Source organism: Grus americana, chromosome 13, assembly GCF_028858705.1.
Source record: "Grus americana isolate bGruAme1 chromosome 13, bGruAme1.mat, whole genome shotgun sequence".
Classification (NCBI taxonomy): Eukaryota; Metazoa; Chordata; class Aves; order Gruiformes; family Gruidae; genus Grus; species Grus americana.
Window position 1 is genome coordinate 6802521 of NC_072864.1, and position 22478 is coordinate 6824998.

At 38.9% G+C, this 22478-nt stretch overlaps 1 protein-coding gene across 2 annotated transcripts in view; it reads right to left on the reverse strand.

Annotated features, from left to right (window-relative positions):
• The window catches only part of WWOX (WW domain containing oxidoreductase), a 526712-nt gene that overhangs the window by 135643 nt on the left and 368591 nt on the right, over window positions 1–22478 (reverse strand). The window lies entirely within an intron of this gene.

Consider the following 22478-nt stretch of genomic DNA (forward strand, 5'->3'; position numbering starts at 1 on the left):
TGCCCCAAGAAAATTTCAGCTGGGAAGATAGCACAGTAGCAATGTGGTAGAGTCTACGTACACGGTTGTTCTCTGATCAAACAATTTTACAACATGACAGAATTTTTATGCTCAGCATGAACACATTAACTGCAATAGTGTTTGGGGTTTTTTTTGGGGGGGAGGGGGAAGTTGTTACTTTTTTCTTTTAAGATGATGATTGCTCACTTCAATAACAGGTTGCTGCCACAACATGCTTTACATCAAGTTATCTCAAGAAACCACACGGAAGTGTCAGTTGTGTTACTGCTAAGTGGCATTTCTGATACAGCACATCCGAGTAGCTGGACCTCAGAGACTTTGCTAATTTGTTTCCTGATGTAATTCCAAGCATTGGTTTTGAACTCAGAAATGTTTTCTTGTGTTTTCTGTGGTGGTTTTTACAGAATTCCTCTCTGTGTGTTCAAAAGTAGAAGTTGAGACTATTGAACGCTCAAGCTGACAATACCTACATTTGCATGACTGGGAGTAAGGTTATTCTCATTACAGAAACTCTTCCTTCCCCCATACTATGTCTTATTTCTCAGGGACACTTAAACCCAAATCTAAATTCATGCTGCTTCTGAGCTCATCACGAAATGATTAAAAGCATCTGTAGAGCCATCAAGAGGTGACTACTGGAGATCATCACAACCCTAAAGATATCACTGTGACGTTGAATTCCTTGCTGAGGGGTTGTAGACCATAAAAGACAGTGGGTTTATTTTCAGGATTCAGTATTTCAAAGGATGAGAAGAAATCTTGAATTTAAACAAGTCAACTAATTTATGGAGACAAATAGAAACACAAAAAATTAAAGGAAAAACACTGGTAAATATTGTGAAGTTCTAACAAAGCCAAACACTCAGATACTTTCTTAAACCTCTCAGATGGTAAGCAATGGGACAGAAATCTTCCATGGTGTGGTTTTAGTAAATTTTTATAATTTTCTCTTCCAAACAGGATTAAAATAATAAAATGCCTTTTTCTTTTCCCTGTTGCTGCTGTTGTTGCATTTTTACCTTTCTAGTATTATTCTGGTGCAAACTAAACAGCAAAATTGCATAAACACATAATACCTTGAAGAAGCCTTTTCAATACCACCAACTGAATATGTACTTTTTAAAAGTTTGGTCCTACTAAATGCAAAACAATTTTTCCTTCCTTCCTAAGCAACAGTGATTACTCCTGCTCACTGTTCCCTTCTGTGTTCCTCAGTTTCCCTAGTCGCCAGGAAATTCAGCAGAACTGCATCTCATTTCAGGAATTCCTCGAGATATCAGAGATTATTTCTGGTCAGGAATGACAGAAAGCACACTGTAGAAAACACTTCTGCACAGCAACTGAATATTTCTACAAGGAATAATTCATATTGTTTTAAACAGGAAAAAATTATTCTGAAGATTTTGAAGCGAATGAGATAGAAGGCAGAATCCTGGCAATGGTGGAAGTTCAGGCTGTCAACAGAGGTCACAAAAGGGGACTATCAAATATCTCGCTATCATAAATATGGTACAACCCAGCAAGCTCTAAGATAAAAAATAAAACAATGTCAAATTATAATGCAACCTGTTCTAGAAACTGAAATCAATTGACTTTCAATTCGTGGATACAAACATTCATCCAAGTCCCACACGTTTAAAGGGTGGTAGACTTAAAAGATTATTTCTGCGACTGTGTTAACTGTCTTGTTCAACTTACTTTAAAACTGTGCAAAGGAATGATAACTTGCAAAATCAGAGTAAGTTGGTGGGTGCTATAGGTTCTATCAAAGTGTGTTTTTAAATTATTTCAGAATCATAAAATGTTTCCATAGAGAGTGCTTTGAAACTGCAAATTAAATATAGAGCTTCTATGAACTGTATCCATTTTTACTGGAAGCATATATTTCCACGGGGGTTCATACTATCTTTTTTGTCTAGTTACACTAGCTAATAATGCAGTGAATTTGCAGCAATAGAGTAAATGTTATTTTGATTACATTATCCGAATAAATTAAAGATGACATTAAAAGGCTCGTTTCAATAGAATCCAAACCTCAAAAAGCAACTGCGGTTGAACATTCAGTCAGCTAGTCCCAGTCTTAAAAAGACAACACAATATTTCACTCATCGAAAGATTAGTGAGGGACTGAAAAATAAGTTCAGATGACATTTGACTTTAAAAAAAGTTCAGTCTTCAAACTATGAAAATATAATGATTTAGGACTTGAGTTTTTACATGGGCACAATTTTAATCTATTCATACAAAAATGATTCACACAGCAACAAACATACAAATATGTAGCAAGCAAAACTGAAAATAGAGGTTTGAGAACTGAAATCATATCTGTTGGTACAGTGAGAATAAACCACCAGAACCATAGAACAAAATCAAAGATGGAAGCATCAGTCGCCTTCCTCACCATGCGATTCTACCAAATTGCTAAAATGATGAGAAATCCACTTATACATGACGGAAGGGTACAAAACGGAAGAAAGAGACCATTAAGGGAGTTATAATTACTGGAAGTTTTCTGGTGCATAACACTGAAGAAGTTGTAAAATAAACTCCTTCTATGAGCTACATGTTCGCATACATAAATCAAGTGACTGACTGAAAATCCCTCGGTTTAAGCTCTCAGAGATAGAATCTGAGGAAACACTCCTGAATAACGTGACTGTGTTATGAATTACAGAGGCTTCACAGGAACAAGATACAAGACTAAAGGTACGCAGCACTTGGGCCCCATCCTTCTCACAGACAAAATACCACCTTCAGTCACCAGGAGCTCCGACATCTCTGTTCTCCACAAACAAATTCATGGTCTCTGCAAAATGACAGGTTCAAGGTAGACAAGTATGCTATCACAGACCAGGCTTGCTACCACAGAGTCATTCGTGGTAAGACTGCTTTTCTCTGTGACCTCAGAGAGGCATCTTTGCGCTCTGTAAATTGCACGGCCAATGTACGTGAACACACTTAAACGCACATCAGTGACTCCCTGTTTGCCCCAAGGTCGTGTTGTCAACGTCCAGTTATAGTTGTACCCTGCGGCAAAGTACTTGTATTGCAGAGACTTTCCCTCTCACTACAGATCTTCATGAACCTGAATTTTCACTTTCTCATAACCCCCATTTTAGATTAGACAAAGCCAATCCCGTGAACAGCACATGAGGAGTAACCAGCCGATGCCGAGGGGGCTGACTGCGGACGCGTGTCCGTGCGGTCCGGCTGCCAGCGGAAACCTCCCAGCCTCTGCTCTCCGGCTGGCCAGGGCACACACGCCAACTGGCAACCAGCAGCTACTCAGCAGATGTAAAAGCTGAATTTTTCCTCCCTTTCCTGCAGCAAGAGCACTAATTTGAGCCTGCGCCTTCTGCTTACCTGCCAGCTTTCTGTAATTTGGAATTCGGCTATCCTGAGACTTCAGACCTATTTGGTTGAAAGTAGCTTGAGTTCAAAAGTTAGGGGGAGGCACTGGCTGCCAAACACGGAGGCAAACTAAAGAATAAGCATGAAAACACAAAACCAGTTCTGTCACACGAGCGCAGATGTTAATAAAAATAGCACCATGGCAGCAGGTTCCAGGCTACAAATATGGTGGAGAAATGCACGCAAGCATTGTGTCATTCATCTAAATAAGCATTTGCAGTATAGCTAGAGACCAAAAAGCACATTACACATGGGTGCACATTTAAACTCATAATAAATTGTCTATCCCAGAAAAATGCAGTGGGTACACAGTGATCACAGACAAACAGGAAGACAATAACAGAGAATTTTTTTTTTTTTTTTTTAAAGTGAAACAACCTAACGAAAACCCACAAGATCAGAGTGTTTAAGTGACTGCACATTGCCCCTGCTGTGTTCTGAAAAACAGCAGACTGGGTTCTTTACTTTGACTTCTGCAGTCTGTCCTTGGTCACAAAACTGTAGCCTAAGAAAAAAAATTGCTTAATTGTTAGTGTTTTGTCAATGACACGATTATATATCCACTGCGAGGTAAATCAACCTGAACTTTGCCAGAGAACAATACCCAGAAATGATTGTGAAAGTAGCCTAACATGTTATTTTGGGACACTTTCTATATACTTCACTTTTACAGACCTGAAATTAGGTTTTCAATTTAGAATACACAGGAAGTAAAAACTGTTATAAATAGTTGATAGGTGAAACATCATTCTGTATAGTGCCAAAGCTGTAGGATATGGGGCAGACCAATTACTATACAGAGCAAGGCAAAGTATTATCTGCTGGCTTTATTATAACAACAGGTTATCTGATTACAGCCTGTGTTTTCTGGCCTCCGCACAGACTACATTCTCCCACGCCACTGGTGGTACATTTTAGAAATCCATTAACAGCTAATTCACCCAGGAAACTCGAGATTTCTGTATAGAAGCATGAAAATTAACATTCCTCATGCGAACGTCCAGTTGGAGCAGCTGTGCTCAATGTTTTCTCAATAGAACCTTCCAAAAGAAAAGGAAACACCTTTGCACTCTCATCTGAGCTTATACTGAAAATCTTCAGTGCACCTGTCCTACAACAGATGCAGAAATTTAGCTATAGGGTAAGACATAAGTGCAGGAGACTTTTTTCTCTCTCTTTTTTTTTTTTTTAAGTTTTGAAGCTAATAATGTTTCTGTCTTTATCGCTTCAGGAACAGGCAAGTAGTAAAAATCTGAGTGGCTTGAGAAAATACAATACTTATCAAACTCATTTGCTGGGTATGGAAAGTGGCTTCCTGATTTCTCATTTCATTGGACTTTTTTCACTTCTTTGCTAAATAGCTTAAATATTTAACAGAAAGCTAATTTGTTGTCCTGTCTATTGGAGTGGTTAATTTTTAAAGGTGATTAGATGTTATTGGGGCTTTGAACTCCAGAAAGATGACTCCTTGCAGATCTGCCTGGGTTGAAGTGTAGCGCTAGCGTAGTCCAACAGCAATCAGATGACACTGTTTTGCTGTGTCAGGTTTCATAGTTCCAAGTGGCATGAATTTCTGCAAAATCCCCTGATGTTGGTCAAGGCAGGCAAGTATCACAGCAAAGAAATGCAACTTCAGGACCAAAAAAGAGGTTCCTGCAAAAATTTGACTATAAAACAGAGGTTTGAAAAGTTATGGTCTGTGGTTTTGTGAAGGTCATTGGAGGGAAGGAAGGCTCATAACAGTATTAGCAAAAGAAGTAAATTCAAGACGGCATTTTTGAGCACTGCTTGAAGTAGCTTGCTTTTTACTATTGACTTAAATAGAAGTAACCCATAGCCAGATTCTTGGGACCTAAATGCCTTCATAATACTACCTTTTCCCATAAGCTGTTTCCCACAAGAATGGTATGTGAATACAAATGAAAGACAATGTGGTCCCATCTTGAATGGGAAGTGAGCTGCATCCTGCAGTCATAATTAGGGAGAGCAGTGGCCCATGAAATCTTTTCACCAGGAAAAGATCCACACCATAAAAATATCTGCAATCCTGTGGTATATGGTGTACTCTCTTATAATCAATATTCATTCATAACACTCTATAAATGGGCATTTTGTAACCTGATGCTGAATTTAAACTGCACTTTGTTTAAAAAATGGTTTTGAGGGTAATCAAGGACAAAGGACAGAGTAGGAGTTCAGAGCTTCTCTACTGATATAAGCCAACATAACATGGATGACCAGCAAGAAGTTTTTCTGTTTACTTGACGTGTACGGAAACCTTCAACTGGCCTTTACACAACGAAGTGTTAGAGAAGAGCTCCAGCGTCTTTGAACTAAATTAGGTCAATATTATATGCAGAATAGGATTTTACGAGGGTTGGAGCAGAAAGCTGTCACTTTCTTTTAATTTCAATAAACCATACACAGCATCTTTTAAAAATTAACTAGCTCATAAAAGTTCATCAGTCCTGAATTGTAATTAATTTCTGTGTGCAGAAAGATCATTTGCCCATAGGTGTTGCTTACTCATTTAAATCAGAGCCACTGCAGCTACCTGACAATTCTATTAAAACAGTTCTTGATGAATCCTAGCTTTATTTAACAGCTTGAAACACTGAAGCATTAAAACAAAATGGTGATACCCATATACTAACACCGGTAAAATTGCTATCTGCCGCTCGTTGACTGCTGCTGAGGTAGAACAGTACATGGGGAAGTCCTGATCTCAGCTACAGCGTAAAGATCTTCAAAGCCCGACACTAGTGTGGAGACAAAATTCACATGTGGTGCCCTCGGAATGGATTTAAAAATAAAAAAAAGAAAGAAAAGAAAAAAGACAAATATACTATACATACACCACAAAACAGGGGTGACAATGCTTGTCTCTCCTTATCCAGGAGAATAATTTTTATCCATTAAATACATGACTGTTCAATACCTCAGCTCAGCTAGAAAAGCAATTCTTCTGCTGTAATGACATAACCAATATTATTATATATCAAGCCTTTTATGAAATTTACAGAAAAAAAGATTCCATTATTTCCCACAAGAAGCTGCTATCTGTATTCAACAAGCTCCTGTACAAGCTTCCCACATGTTACGGGGCAGAGAGTGCATTTTTTTCAGCCACAATGATCTGTTTACTCATAAAAATATACAATGTGGTACATCGCTGAATTGTATGGCACTTACAACTTTAATACACGTTTTTTGCATGGCTGATAAAATGCGTTTTCTCTCCCTCCTGGCACATCTACGTGCTCAGTGAGCACGGAAGCGGTACCCTAAGCCCCAGTGGAGCAGTGCCCGTGGCCAGGTAAGCTTACACTCCTGGTAAGAGTTTCTTAGCCCTCAGCAAAATACATTTTCACTATCACAAGTTCTCCTAAACCCCGTGGAAAGTCAACATCTCAAATGCCAAGCCTTCAGATTCAGGGTCCAGATACCCACGTATGTAACTGGAGCCTCCAAACTTAAAAGTTCAAAGCTTTCATATCTTCCCAAACCGGATCCAAGCAGGGCTCATTACATCTAAATAACAGTGTCTGCAGAAATTTCAGGAATAAATAGTGAGTTTGACCTTGACTTGATCTCTCCGCTTCCACTGCAGAGGAAGCTCTGAGCTTCATGTTGGCAGCGATAGGCTTCTCTCATCTATGCTCTGGTCTTAAAAAAGGCTTCTCTAAGCACATCAAAAAAAAAAAAATATATAACATGTATAAGGAAATAAATACATTTCATTCAGACTTCTATGAATTACAAATTAATAAAATACCACTACTCTTTTGTCATTTTAACATGGACTCCATTAAAAAAATAATTTGATATTAAAACCACCAAGCCACTCACTCCTTCCCCCCATTCGTATGTCAAAAAAAAATGCAAGGTAGCCAAGTCAAGCATCTGAAGTTTAAGAAACGTCACCCTTTGCCTCGCTACAAGCTATCCTTTGTTTTGAATGCAACACGCTTCCAGTGGGGTATGAACATATGGAAGGGTATAATAGAAAAAATTAATTTTAACACAGCTACACAAGGAGGCAGAATTAAGCTAGTACGGACGAGCATGAAGTCTGACCTTTCCCAGCTTTTGAACACTGGTGGCTTCAAATTAGAAATTATTTAATATAATACTATTTTTTTTTTTTAATTTGTAGATAATGTTCTGAATTTAACAGACACTTCAATATTCCATCAATACTTCCTTTTGTTCTGTTCTCAAACACATGCAATTTTGCTTCATTACCATCACCCTTATCTTGCTATCATTTCTGGTCAAAACGTGTTTCCCAAAATCAAGGCCTATCTCCTTGGCTCATTACAGGTAATGACAAGTTGCTATCTCACAGCATTCTCAAAAGTTTCCTCTCCAGAGCAAACAGATGATTTTAAAAGTATCCACACAAATAATACTGTGTAATAAATGTTGACTTTTCACATCAGGCTAGTTACAGGTTTAACAGAGACCTGCGTTATCCCAAGGGGCATCAGAGTCGCTGGTAAAATTATTGCAATATTGGGTTGTGAAAATACAGGAAAAAATACTGACAACACAGAAAGAACCCTCTTCCCACCCAGTACAATATACAGAAGTTGGTGAGTTCAAAAGGCAGGCAGCTTTATTAATGCAGCAGAAATAGGGTCTTTCAGTTTAAGAAGCAAAAATACCCATAAACCAGCACTAACTCACTAGCCTTAAAAAAAGTTTGTCTACACTTGACGTCCTTTTCCCAGTTGACCTCCTGCTATATAGTGAGGCAGAGAATGCCCTGCAATATTGGAAATATGTAACAAATAGTTGGCTTCACACCTAGAAAACTGAGGTTCAGTGTGTGTGTCCAGATAAACAAAGCTAAGTTAAAAATTCGTATTGTAAAGCTTTTTTCTGAAATTTTGTTCTGAGTTTGCCTGTAATTGTACAATAAAAAACCCTAATTATTAGGGAAGAACAAATGCTAACAGAGGATCCCCCCCCTCCCCGAATCCCAAGATCTGTGGAGGATGCAAATACAATATATGGCAGGAATAACAAATGCTTTATTTTCCACGTGCTCTCCCATGATTTATGAAAGGTGTACCTCACTGTGGGAAGATAATGCCATTTGAAATGGTCCATTTCATAAATCTATCCTCCTCATCCCTAGCTGCATACGAGACTACTATGAGCTCCTGAATCCAATAATGTTTGCATCCTCTATTGACAAAAAAAGGACTTTGTTTGGAGTGAGGTAATGATGCAGTTATAGAGGAGCAGCGGCTAAAGCTCGGTCTCAGGGGCTTTTGTTGGCATAGCCACACAGCTGCAAAGCAGAGGAAACTAGTATAGACAGAAAGAAGAAATAATCAACACACGCTACACCCCTGATGTCTTTTTAGCGCTAGTGGCATTAATTATAATGTGTGGCTAATCCTCTGCACTACCACATAACCAAATGTTTTGCCTGAATTTTCTCTCCATCCCCACACTAGGTTTGTCACTGGGAACCCGGCTATTTCCTACTCATCTGTTCGCCAGCCCAGTATATCTGCTTGTTTATCCATCTGCACGAATGCTTCCAAAAGATGTTTCTGTGCCAAATGTGGTGGTTGCTGTAGACAGGGACTAATCATAAATGTAACTGAAATTCATTGTACTGATTTTTTATGTTGCAAACAATGGCAGAGGGTAGAGAGGAAAATACTTACTCTCCTCAATATTATGGAAAAGTTTTGAGCTGGGACTGGAAGCCATTAGAAGCAATACTTGGAGAATGGGAGTACAGGGAAATCAAGAGGCAAAATATGAGATGAAAATGTTTCTGGGAGCATTTGACATGTAAATGCAGCCAACAGAAATATTTAAAAGGGTTTTATATTGTTATTACTATTTAGGAAAGAGGAGCTGTAAGCTCCACAAGTTTCTCATTTCACTTTGGAAGAGTTTGTTGTCCTGCTCATTTGCCATCTCCGACACTGAACAGTAGCAAAGCAAATGCCATCAAAGAAAATTAGGCATATATCAGTCAATTTTAGATACCAGCGTAGGTTTTGCTTTTGTTAGGGAGCTGGAAGCTCTATGCTGGACTGGCAGTATGTTCACAGATTTCATGAGTAAGTTTTGGCAGACTTATCCTACTGAAGTGAAATTTAGTGCTTTGACCAAATTTCACTCTGAGCATTTGAGCAATGCCATTTTTCTACACTTTGCTACCCACAGTTTCAGAGGCTGATGAATAGCCTTTGTAGAACATGAAGTTTCCATGGCTTTGGCAAGAACTTTACAAACTATGTACATGTTTTGAACTGTCACTTTGAGATCTTAATTTACATATTTTGACTTGTGCATGAAAAGCAATTTCAAGGTCAGCTTCTGTGAAGAAATACTGGGTAACTCCATTAAAAGTCTACCGGCACTTTGCATATTTATTTTTCTTCCCTATAGTATGCATGGGATCTCATAAATCAGGATAAACAAACACCAGAGGTCACATATAGGTGTGCACAGTGTATTTCTACATATAGCATGAAGATATACTGCAAATACCAGATTGCCTCAAGAGTAACTGCAAAGAAACATTGCTCCCTAAAATATATGTATTTTTTTCTAGGGGTACAAGTTTGTGACCAAAATCTGTTGGGAAGGGTGGGGAAAAAAAAAAAATAATTCTACAGTCCTTGCACATTTGTGGAAGGCACAGTCTCTCATGATACGTGGAGCCCTAACTGCGCCTGTAGCACAGATTATGCAAAGAAAACAAAAAATAAACCATCAAACATAAGAAATCATAAAACAACAACAAAAGAACCACAAGATGTTTCCAGCCATCATCTCTCTCTAAAGAGGTAAGATTTTAATCAGAGATTGTGAAAGTCTTATTGCAAACATTTACTAGATGACATTCTGAATTCTTCTGGAAATGCAATCAGGCTGTATTGCCTTATCAACACAGCTCATCATCTCCAGGATTGCTGCCTTTGCTGTTCACTCTTCATCCTTTCAGAACCATATCACTCTTGGAAGCAAGGGGAAAACCCAAAACTCATTACAGTCATGAGTTTTTATGTCAAACCTGAGGCTACAGATTGTAGGAGCGGAACTCTTAAACACAGTAGAGCTATGAAAGCTGTACTGCTGAAACAAGGGAGATTAGAACACCAAAACTAATTAATTTTTACAATAGAGATGACTGCTTTCCACCAAGATAGGCGACACAAACTGTAAAAGACCATCCTATGATGCCAGATAACTCTAGGCAAAATGGCTGCTACCTTACAATGCTGTTTTACCATTTTGTTTTTTCTTGAAGTTTGCAGCCATGCGTACAATGTGGGGTAGGGAGACTGTATTTAGGGAACTTAAAAATCACTCCATTGTGAACTTGATTTTTGCAAGGGAATCTGTACAAAAATGAATCTGACATTTGTTGGAGCACCAACAGTATAGACCTGTTGTTATATCTAATTATAGAAGATAAGTCCTGAAATTGAAAAACTCCAAAGACTTTTCATATGATGCTATGATTATACAGAAATTAAAAAAATATTGTCTTTGGCAAAGCATATACATTCCTTGGTGAATTGTGTGCATGGAAGTTTGTAAACTCAATTGCTCTAAAACTTCCCAAACCCAAAACCCTTTGTTTGTTGTGTTAAAACCTGCTTTTTCAGGAAGAATCATGGTGGCCTTTTTTGTTTGTTTGTTTCTGGGTCCAACTACTAGCATTTGACATGTCAGGAAAGGACTCGGTTGAATATCAAAGTGTAAAATCTTTAAAATTTCAGTTTTGGGAAAAGTTGCAGCCCGCTGTTGATGCCTTCCCCACTTGTGGGAGGCAGAAAGGAGCAACAACTTTGGTGTCTATGGACACTAATGGAGATCTATGTGAACTCATTCCACAAGAAATAATCTCCCATCATGAACTACAGGCCAAAGTCAGGCCTGCTCCTTTGTTTATGGTTTTAAGTTTTGATGGGACAATGCTCCTAGTTTCTCTGTCTCTCAAACCGAGGAGACTTTGATACACACGTTGCCTTCATCATCCTGACTGACAAACTTCTTAAAGAGTGATTTGATGTTCAGAGTGACCAGATTTCTTCCTAATATGAATTAGGACAGATATCTACCACCAGGTTTATGGCCCCAAGGAGCAATGGTGGGGATAAAAGGGGCATACTACAGGACAGTAGTTTATCACCACAAATAACTGTTCATGGTCCAAATTACTGTGCTCCAGTAAACATTCTGTCTCCTTTTTGACCAAGTCAAGACGAAGAAAGGCTAGCCCACAACTTGGCACAGAACAAGGCATGAGAGAACAAGCAAGCTGAGGATCAATACAAACAAAATAGAGGTGACATTAATTGCTTGGAGCATTAATAGACCATGTGAGAGAGTAGAAACTAGCTTAGTTTTGAAAACCAAGGGTGTTCGCCTGCCTTTTGTGATCCAGTTTTGCTAGAACAGCCACAAATGTCACTGTTGTCTGTCAGGCTCAGCACAGCCTAAGACCAGACTCCAACAGAGAGATGATAGCAGAAGGTTTCCCTGGGGTGTTCTGCAGGGGGTGAATGCAGCATTAGGCACCCCAGGATGCAAGAGATGAGTTAGTTATACCACATTTTTGTTCCATCATTTTTAATATTTGGCAGGATGCTCAGTGTCTCTTGATGGGTTCATCGTAGTTATTCTAAACTAAAAAAAAAACTAACAACCCCAACAAAAAACCCAACCACCAAACCCATCCAAGTCTAAATATATAAAACTTCAGTTTTAAAAGCTTATTTTTCCAAGGCTACTCCTGATCTTTTACTCAAGATGAATCACACTTATACTACAGCTTCAATATTTTTCTTTCAAGAAGATCAGCGATTGCTGGACACTTCAGGATTCTGGAGGAATAATAAAAAAAACTATAGGAAAGTTCTGCGCTGGCAAGACCAAACTTGGAGCCTCAGCACTTGTAAATGGCTTCTGAGAGCCCCCTGTAGCTGTTGACCGGTAAAGATTGAAGTAGTTTTGTTATTCTTACTGCAAACGTTTACCTTCTGAATCCTCTTGCTAATGAAATCAGCTGGCAGCGCTTTAGTTAAGTTTAGCTGGCAAAGCATAGGCCCTGTGCAGCCATGCTGCTTGGGCCCCAGCTCACCTCCTCTCTACCATGGTAGTATATTTATTTTAACATTTGACAGTATCTATCAGATTTTAGAGAGCCTGTTTAATGACCTTTTCCAAAATCTTCCATTCATTTCTTCAGTTTCTCTCTTTCTCTCCCTTTTTCTTTTTAAAATAAATTACAGTTATAAAAACAAAGCCAGCAGAAGGGAAAATATTCAGTACCTAGAAACTGAAAATTTCAGTATTTGCTTTTTTATGGGGCACTGGAGTCTCCTAAAATACAGAACTGCTAGAAAACTTAAATGCTGAGGACAAAAAAAGTTCCCTCAGTGGCTATGCAAATACATTACAGTTTTGAATCTCTTTGAAAAATAATTTAAATACTTGTGTTTCAATTTATGATCTTAAAATGCCTGAAAAACACATTCCTACTTTTTAAATGGATTTTTTTAAGCGAGTCTTAAATACACTTTGATTCTTTCCGTTCTTGACATTATGCCTACTCAGGTATTTTGTACAGCAATTTGAAAGCAGAAAGGCAATTCCTAGCAATACCAACAGGTATATATTGATTTAACAAACACCTCCTCTTAAAGATGCACTTTCTTCTTCCCATGGAAGAGAAAATGTGAATTTAAACTGAATAAAGCCAAAAGCTAAAACACATTGTCTATAATGATTTCTTTGATGGAGAAAGCTCAGGTTCAAGTTCATTATCTTGGTATTTTCAGAGGAGTTTGCCTGCAGCTCTTCGGAACAACATTTAACTGAATTTTATATGTGAACATTAAAGAAACAGTAATGCACAGGTATAAAATAAGTGATCAAACTGAAAGTAAAGTGTACAGCTTTCTCCCTGTTAGCCTACACTGTTACTATCTTTTCAGAAGATGTCAAAACCTTTTCTCAGGAAATCTCATTTTTTGTACATTTTGGAAGTAGGTACAATTACTTTAACAGCTCTCTATAGTACTAAGACATCTGTAGCAAAAGCGGTTATTTACGTCAAAGCAAGAACATTTTGAAGGCAGAAAGAAATGGCAGGCAGGAACAGAGGTCCAGAGACACTGCTACTAAACTTCTGGGTTTAACGAAACACAAAGAGTTTTATGTAAATACGCATATACAAAGGACAAATCGCATTTGTAGGCATATATACTATATAACCAGAGGCCAGAGTGATTAGCATTCTCTTTTCAATTCCTGACTGGAGCTTTAGTGTAAAACACAAACTGAATGCAATGACTGTAGGTATGTGCATTCATTTTATCCCAGTCAGAGTCCTGGCTCCGTTTTCAGCACATGCCCCATATCTCTTAACACTAGGACTTGTACGAAAAATAGCCTGAAGTACAAGCCGTGCAACAGCCAGGAGAACACATGCACCAACATGTTCCCCACGCGTGCAGTGTGGGCTCAGTGTGAAAGGTGGTCAAAGGTACACGTGGAAAAAAGGTTTCCTACTGTAAAGAGAACTACATTTGAAGGAACACAACTCACAAAGGGCAGGACCATAGAAATCTGCTTGGAAATTGGACACAAAAGTCATCACAGCCCTGCGGCTGCCATAATTTATGTCTCAAACATTTATGTGCGTTGTCCCCTTTTCGTCCTGCTTCCCCTCCTGCTCTTAAATTTTTCAGCTCTTCAAGAAAACAACACACTGATGCTGCAGTGGTCCCTCCTGGAGTCGTAGCAGCGCAGCCGAGAGCACATCGATGTACCTAGTCTAGACTGTACTTTCAAGCATTTTTAAAACAAATAAAAAACAAGCTAGGGAAAGAGACAAAAAGTTTGTTCCAGGCTCAAATTCAAAACATTTATGAGAGTCAAAGTCTTACGCTGGCAAAGGTTAGAGTGGCAGAAGACAGTCCTGCAAGCAAAGAACAGCATCATTTGCACCAAGGACTGCAGCGGCCAGAGGGTGGGGGGTGTTCAGGGGCTGTAACGAATTTATAGTTATTTTCTTTCAGCAGAGCAGGAACAAGTTACACCTGGATTTGGTTGGTGTGACTAAAGCATGCGTATCCCTATACTGGCCCTGCAGAATTTGCATCCCTGTTTCTAACTAGCAGGGCCGCTATGTCCCAGGTCTCCTCCTTGGTCAGACTGAGCTGTCTCAAATCCCCATCTTCCTCTTGGACCTGCACCGCTATTTGCATTACTGATACACGCTTTGTAGATGTGCATTGTGATTTGGAGACATAAAAAAGCCCACGTGGTTGCGTTAAACTGGAGTAAGAGGAAATACGAAAAAAGGTGACAAACAGAATAACCCTGCAGAGGCTTAGACAAAATGAACATATTTCATGGAGGTTTACAGCACTTGTTTTATGACTGAGCAGTACATAGATACACGTCCGCATGTCGGATGTGCAAGAAAAGCCAATACGGTGGTACTTATTCTCAGTTTTTACACCCGAACATTGTTGACTGATTTTACACAAAGGCAGTTACATTTTATAATTTGCTGTGACCTTTTTAGAAGTTGAGCATCAGCTCAAACAATGTTATCTAGGATGATCACTTCATAAACTGGCACATAAGATACTGAAATAGAATAATTAAAATAACACACCTGTATCTATGATAATTTGTCCCCACAATGTTTAGTCCCCTTATGTTATAGGATATATTTACAGCATTTTCATCTCAAAACCACTGTAATTACTGAACAGAAAACATTCCCTTTCTACAGCAAAACACACTTTTACTGCAGCTAAAAAAGGAAATATATATAAAATCTTGGACACAGACAGTTAATCAAGCTTAACCATAGCGTAATAACAAAGCAAGCAAAGCAGAAAATGTATACGCTGGCATCTCATCGTACACACTGCCACACTTTTTAATAAGTGACAGCCATAGTTTGTTACAATTGCAGAAGAGGCTTCAGCTCCACACACCAACATGCATAACAAGCTATGGAGTCAGGAATATTCTTCACTGCACTATCCTACAAGGATCTAATTGTTAATTGGACACAAAATTACCTTGAAAGTTAATTTTTTCTCCTTAGCTTCTGTGTTCAGCGTTCAGCTCTAGTGATACCTGCCAGGTAAGGAGCAATGAAGTCCCTAACCTTCATGCTCCAGGGAGATGGCCACCATACAGCCAAATTCGGAGAATTAAACCTGGGGAGAACACTTCTAAGCAACACCAAGCTGCTAAGCTACAGCAACACCAGCTTCCCTGGCATAAAGCCTTCCAGTGGCAAAACATAGCTCTGGAGGAAAAAAAACCAGCTTCTTAACCCGTTGGTACAAGCACAACACTACTACTGCAAATAAGTCAGATTTGCGTAGTACCAAACAAAAATAGTCTAGGGAAGACAGAATATTCTCTTGCAAAGCAGGTCCCAGAATTACATTTGCTCCTGGAGAACTGTCTTTGTCAAAACTCTGAGCTGCGACAGTGGGCTCTGGCTGCCCCACACACACGTACACAAGAGCTGAACACCTCCGCACGGGACACCTTGGCAGCCCCAGCTGCAACCCGGCGGGCAGCTCTGTGTGCACCCCCCTCCCCGAAGCTAACCACCCCAACCCACTCAGGAGGGGCACACTCCTATGATCACAGCAGGGGAGCAACAGCCTAGCAGGGCCAGCGTGCACGTGATGGGGACATGCCTTCTGCACCGGGCTCTCAAAGGCCTCCACCAAACCTGGAGGCCACCCCTCTGGAAAGGCTCAGCAATGCTGAAATGAAGCACGTGCGGTGCGGTAGGATGGGAGCTCAACACCTGTAACACCACTCAGAGGTGCCACTAAAGCATCAGGGAACAGTTTTGTTCTGCATCTAGAAAACGTGGAGCTGCTAAAACCATTCAGTCTTACTCCAGCAACAGAGAGTCTCAGTGTAGGAGTACAGTGACAGTCGGCGTTGATAAGAAAGGTCAAACAAATAAAAGAGTCACATGAGAATTTGGGAACACAGCTTTGGTTCTAAGATGCAGCTACAAGGAATCATTAAGATAAAAATATTTAACAGATTTGTACAGTACTAGATTTTGCTAAAGGGATAGTAGAAATCAGAGTTTGAAGAGATGCTTTACAGAACTGAATACACACAGCGTTGCAAACACTGCTGACAACTAAGTTGCTCCTAGCAAGATCAGAACAGAGGTTTATTCTTCCTTTATCAGATTTGCCTTCCAAGTCTCCTTAGAGCAAAAGCACCAACACATACACACAGAAGTCTCATCTTTAAAACCTAGGTCTCCACTAAGCTCTCCTCCGGAAAAAAGAGAGGAAGGATTTTCTTCTTTTTTAAAAAAAAAGAAAACAAACAGATATTCTTCTGTCCTTATGCTTTGGAAAGAGGAGATTTGTCACACAGGCTTTTCCTCTCCCCCTGAAGGTGAACATTGGATATGGTCATGCTCTCTCCGTCTAAGGCATAAAGTTGAATGAAATACACCCATAACTGCCCGCCACCCCCACCCCCCCCCCCCGCCAGAAGAAAGGAGGGGGGAAACCAACCCAAAAATCAAAATGCAAACACTAACTCTCATTTGTTTAGATAATCCTCCTAGTACCTTAGCTGGACTGAATAGTTTGATACTAAACCAGACATATTTTGTTCAGTCTATCAACTCTGCACAGTGAAAAAATAAGGAATTCATAAATTACATAAATACTCATTGAAGGCTGTTTCTCAGACTTCTAATTCTGTCTAAACCTTGATAAATACTGCCAAACTCTTCTGAAACTGAAATGGCAAAAATTAAACGAGAACCCTCAGCAACAGTGTTAATCACTGAAGAAAAGCAGTAAAACAAATGAGGCTTTTTTGCCTCCTGTATGTATCCGTTTCAACACAGCACGTTTCTGCAGATAATGTCTGTTCAAAAAGCAATGGTTTTCCTGCAGAGCTAAATATCCTCATTATAAGGTTAAAAAAAAAAATCCTTGCTTTTTTTTTAAAAAAAAAGCGAGAGAACATAATTCTTCAGAAATTATTGAAATGCTTTCTTTTATTACCCCTCTGCTAAAGAGGGTTAAGTGGAAATAAATGAAAAATTTGGCTGGAAACACAGCCTATTTATCAAGCCGTAGTGATCGCTAATCAGATTGAGAAATCTGGATGAAAACAAGAGAGGAAAGAAAGAAGGAAAGGGATATGAGGAGGAGCATATGAATGAGAGCAGGTATGAAGAAAACTTCTTTCTCCCACAATTAAACAACAACAACAACATAAAACAAAAGTAAAACATGTTCACTATAACCGAGGACAACGCTAGCGTGGTTTGACAGTCAGTAAAGAGTAATTGTACATGCTTTTGTTAATATGTTCCACTAGGATTTCTCTGAGCACTAGAAGCTGCTCACTGGTTTTGCATAATAAAGCCAACCTGAGATCAGACACAACAAAACTCCGTTATTCCCACATGTATTTCAGTAAAGAACTCAGAAAGTGTTCTTTGGAATTACAATCATGATCAGCGTAGAAGGATTTACAGATGTAATAAAGCTAAGAGAAAGCATCACTGATACCATCTCTCCTTAATTTTCTTCCTAGAACAACTAACTTTCAAAGGAGGAATCATGAAGATTAGTGGGACAGAGCCCCGATCAGAACCAAGACTTTTATCATATAATTTCATTTATAATTCTATCAGATTTGCTGAATTCTTGAAATATGGTTGATATGCACTAAATGGAAGAGATAAATAAGCTGAGAGTGCTCCAAGGAAAATTGCGTATAGTTTTTCAAGGCCAAGTTAAAATTTACTTATGCAGCAGATGCCCAGAGGGTCTTTTGATGTTAAGAGCTACCTGGGATAGGAACTGCTCTAAACCTTTTTAAATCAGGCACAAAACAATCTCCCAATTATCTAATTTTACCACCCTATCCATAGCAAAAAAACTGCCTCCATATTCACCCCGTCCTGCCTCACAATGCTTAGGGGAGACTTGTCTCTTTTTTGTTATAATAAAAACAAAACCCAAACCCACAATCTGCATCTTGAGTTATTTATGAAGTCTCCAACTGTCTGAAGTGTCTAGCTCTCAGAGGAAGAGGAGAAACCTCCAGACATAGCAGGTTCTACATATCTAGGTCTCTTTTATCATTTGCCCCTAAAAAGCAAGCAGTGATGAGAAAGGACATGTACACGTGCCAAGTGCTTTATTTAAACCATCTTTCCCAGTTCTTCAACATGGCACTTCAGCAACCTGGGAAAAGCAGCAATTTTTTTTTTAATACATACTTTGGCTCCAGATAATAAAGGGGTATTTCCTATCATGGAAAAGGTTGAATTTCTTTCTTTACTCTCCTCCTGTTGAAGGAAGAAATGTCACCTTAAGGTGTCAGGTGGAATTTATTTCACTAAGCCAACAATGCTCATTTCCTTACCCTGTTGTTCCTCTAAGCTTTGAGAGTCTACACAGATGCCTCTGAAATGTAGTTCATTTTAAACATAAGGAGGGAAGAGGAGAAACAGGCAAACTTATCTCACTAGGAAATCTTTATAGAAGCATGTGTCCCTGAAGAAGAAAGGCTTTATGCTTATAATTTCATTCAATATTTCTTTTCAAACGTTTGAATAATGGGCTTTACAGAACATCTTTTTGATACTAACTGAACTTTATAACTAATAAAACCCTCTTACTGAGCTTTGTTATTTACATCTAGAATCTACAAAGTGTCTTTTACAAATAATAACCATAGCTAATTATACATAGTAAATAACCTCAGCTTCCAAGCCTCCCCATATATCATTTTGCTAAATATTAATCACAGCTTTAAGCTGTCTAACAAGCTCCTAAAAGCATGACATTACCAGAGAGATCCCTCACTCTAAAGAGTCTCAAACTATCCATCAAAACCCCTTTCATGAAAAGCACTGATTAAAACTTCCTGGCACAGGCTTTTATTTTCCCGCGTGCTGGTTCTCCCTTTTCCCAGGTGCCTGGGCCGCTACACCCCAGCTCACCTTCAGCAGGGCGGGCGAGTTAGCAGCCCCTCAGTACCCGCTACCAAGAGCGAGCCTGACATGGTCCGGCTGAGCCCAGGTAGGCAGAAAGAGGTACGCTAACTCGGATCTCCTCTTTCTTAATTAGGACTTGAAACAATAGGTGGGGGGAAAAAAAAAAATCAGGACTAACTGCTATTATGTATTAGCTTTCATTTCTGTGCATTGATTGAGCTTATGTTGTTTTATGTGTGCGATGAAAGGGCAAATCAAAACCCATTTCTCTTTCTTGTCAATTCTCTTTCTCTTTTTCAACTATTTATCTTCGTATTGTATTGCAGCAACAGATGGCACATTAAAAATGAATTCACTTTTTGGGAACTGTATACTGTGGAGCTTATTCTTACCATCTAAAATGACAATGTAATTAAATTTCTTTTGGAAAGGTACCTATAAAATACAGTAACATTATGCCCACTTAAGGGACAAGACATTTTATAATAGAAGCATTTGGGAAAAGAACACAAGTCTTCCTGGCAAAAGAACACTTTTTGGCCTGAACATTTTCATATTTTTAACTAGGCCAGCAATTCAGCTAAAAAAAGTGTATATATATTTATAGATATATCATTCAGCTTATTTTCCTCTCCGATTTTCATAGAGGAACTGGTTTCAGGTGTTTTCTACATTAGTTTCTCCTGGCATATTTACAAATAATTCTCTCAGCAGGACTCACCAGATAATATTTAGCATTCTTTAAATAATAGCTCCCAATAAATTCAAATAAATAATGTCATTGTCAGCAAGCACAGTTTACATGCAACACTATCAATGTACACTTAGCAAGGTGCTTAGGAAAAATAACCTCCCAGTCACATGAAAAATTGTTTACAGTTATAGGCTCATAACATTTTTAAACCCTACTCAGGGGATCACGTTTGATGAGCAACAAACCAGGATAACACACAGGTGAAACTTTCCTCACCAGCATTTACACATTTGCCACGAATAGAAACCAACGAGTTAAATTCCTTCAAAGCACAGTCCCTAATTTGGTGGCAATTAATCAACTCGGAGAGGAGAATCATATGAATATCAGCTTTATAGACCCAGAATAAACAGCAGCATGAAATACATTCCTTTCCTATGATCAACGGCACCCAACAATTAGAGCAATAGTCATTAGCAGTTTGTAGGAAAAAGGAAAGTGTGTGTGTGTGTAGGAGGAGGGACAGGTCATACTGAAGCTGTCTTTTTATTAATCATCATTAGAGGAAGGGAAAGAAGAAATATTAAATTTCCATTCTGATAAAATTTAGTCATTTTTCAAACTTGGTTACCTGCTTTTACATCCTGAAATCTCTTTCAGATGCTTGAGTGAAAGAAAAAAAAAACCAACACAAAACACCCCCCAAAAAATCCTACTCTTCAGCAGAGCAGTAACCCACAAATCATGGGGAAACCAGCAATATGCAATCACCTGATCAGATGGTGTCTGGTAAGCAATATATATCCCAGGACACAGTTTCAGTTATACAGTCCTTTACTTTCTCTCTCTTCCTACTGCAGCCCCACTTTGCTACTTTAACCTTTCTTAAACAAAAAAATTCCAGGGGAAATTTACTCTTTAATAGGAATAAATAACTAAATGAATTAAAAAAAAAAAAAATCAAACATCACAGCATCTTTGCTTTTTCTTTAGGCCAAGAATACCAAAACTAGACACTACCTTCACCTACCTTAAAGTATTCCATTAAAAAGGACAGAGCTAATCATCTCTGAGAAGAGGGAATGGAGGGGATTCCCTCCACCAAGAAAAGAAAAAAAAGCCCCCACAAGAAACCCCAAAGCTACATATATATATATATATATGGACCCCAATCCTTAGAACATTGCAATATGAGTTTTAGGGATTTTTTTTTTTAAAGCATTGTTGTTAGAAATTTACTGTGCCTACACGAAAGATATTTAAACTGTTGTAACTTGGTCCAGTCAAAAGCAATTTGCAGGAGGACGCTGAAAGGCAAATATATACGTACAAGGGACAGGTCTGCTACCACGTTAAAACACACTCACACACAGAGCTTGACAGTTCCTTTCTCAAAATAAATACGTTTGAAAGTAAATACGTCGCCCTGTTGAGCCAGGCTGCATCCAGCATCTCTGCTTTCCCTCCTCCCACCCCCACAACAGTGTGTCAAGGATGTTTGCGTCCCCTTGTTCGTCTGTCTCCCCTAATCAGGGCTCTGTTGTTGCACTGAGCAAGCTGGGGCATTTAGTGAAAATCAAGATGGATTTAGTTTGGAATTAAGTAGATTCCCATGACAGGAAATATTAAGAGATGATGGATGTCTGACAAATATTTAAATAAAAAAAAAAATCCAACTCCCATTTCAGAAGGCAGTCTGCAAAGCTAGATTTATGAAGCTGAACTTTAAACTAAAAGGAACATATTTTTTCAGACTTTATGTATTAGCAATATTCCATTTAATTTAGAGATTAAATAAACACTGTAGTTTGAGGCAGCCCACGAGAGCTGAAATGCTGCATGTAGGCAGGCTTACAGTTTTGAAGCTATGAAATATGTCTCCTGTTTTGACACTATTGTAATAGTATAGTTGTTCACTTTCCTTGTTTCCGTGGGGTTTATGGTCCATAAAGTTTAATAACAATCTTAACAGCTGAACAGTGAGCACACATCTCTGGGAGGCTGCTGTATGAAACAGGATCTGAATTCTATCCATGTAATTTTTAGTGGCAGCATATGTCCTCTTCTCACCACTGTCCACACATACCCACACCGTTAAAGAAGGCACCAAACAAGACTGACTCACCTTGGAAGACAGGTCACATCCCCTCTCAGTCTCTGGGAGCTGAGTGAACAGCACTTAAAACACCACTTCAGGTTATGGGATTGTTGAATTTCAGAAAAATTAAAGAAGTTCAATCAGTAGGTCCCACAGGAAAAACATCCAGAAGCACCCACAAACAGCAGCAGCTTGCTTCCATCTGAGTTGGTACCAAAACAAAATAATGC